This window comes from Bison bison, unplaced genomic scaffold (genome assembly GCF_000754665.1).
Source record: "Bison bison bison isolate TAMUID 2011002044 unplaced genomic scaffold, Bison_UMD1.0 scf7180017864295, whole genome shotgun sequence".
Lineage (NCBI taxonomy): Eukaryota > Metazoa > Chordata > Mammalia > Artiodactyla > Bovidae > Bison > Bison bison.
This window is the reverse complement of record NW_011494867.1, coordinates 362,730-363,292: the sequence shown is the minus strand read 5'-3', so window position 1 is coordinate 363,292 and position 563 is coordinate 362,730. Positions and strand designations below refer to the sequence as shown.

Sequence of the window (563 nt, the reverse complement as noted above, 5' to 3'; positions counted from 1 at the left end):
TGGACTCGAGTTACAGGCTTCTTTCAGTCTTCATGTCACCTCAGAAGAGTTACTTGAGAACAAGCCTTCTGTGCTTTGAATTAGTTGATTTGAAATATTTAAGAATTGCTAATAATGTGTTTGCAAACATGTAAATTGAATTTAATGTTGAATACTTTCAAGCATTCACCTAAAAAAGCCCCCATTAAACATTGTTATGCTCAAAGGGTGCAGTGTCTTTGATAGTTAATTCTAATTAAAAATTGTAGATGAGTGTATAAAATATTTGTGAAATCTGTAGTTGACTTTCTTAATTATTTACCTTCTTCAGTTAATTCTAATTAAAAATTGTAGATGAGTGTATAAAATATTTGTGAAATCTGTAGTTGACTTTCTTAATTATTTACCTTCTTCAGTTAATTCTAATTAAAAATTGTAGATGAGTGTATAAAATATTTGTGAAATCTGTAGTTGACTTTCTTAATTATTTACCTTCTTCAGTTAATTCTAATTAAAAATTGTAGATGAGTGTATAAAATATTTGTGAAATCTGTAGTTGACTTTCTTAATTATTTACCTTCTTC

General features: G+C 27.2%; 1 protein-coding gene across 2 annotated transcripts in view; it reads left to right on the top strand.

The window, feature by feature from the left end:
• Window positions 1–205, top strand: part of LOC104996455 (cytochrome b-c1 complex subunit Rieske, mitochondrial) — a 6,770-nt gene extending 6,565 nt beyond the window's left edge. The window contains exon 3 of one of the 2 annotated variants that reach the window (XM_010850714.1): window positions 11–205. The gene's annotated coding sequence lies outside the window, so the exon portion shown is untranslated. The remainder of the gene's footprint in view (window positions 1–10) is intronic. The other variant, XM_010850713.1, reaches the window with a different exon arrangement.
• Window positions 206–563: the final 358 nt, after the last annotated feature.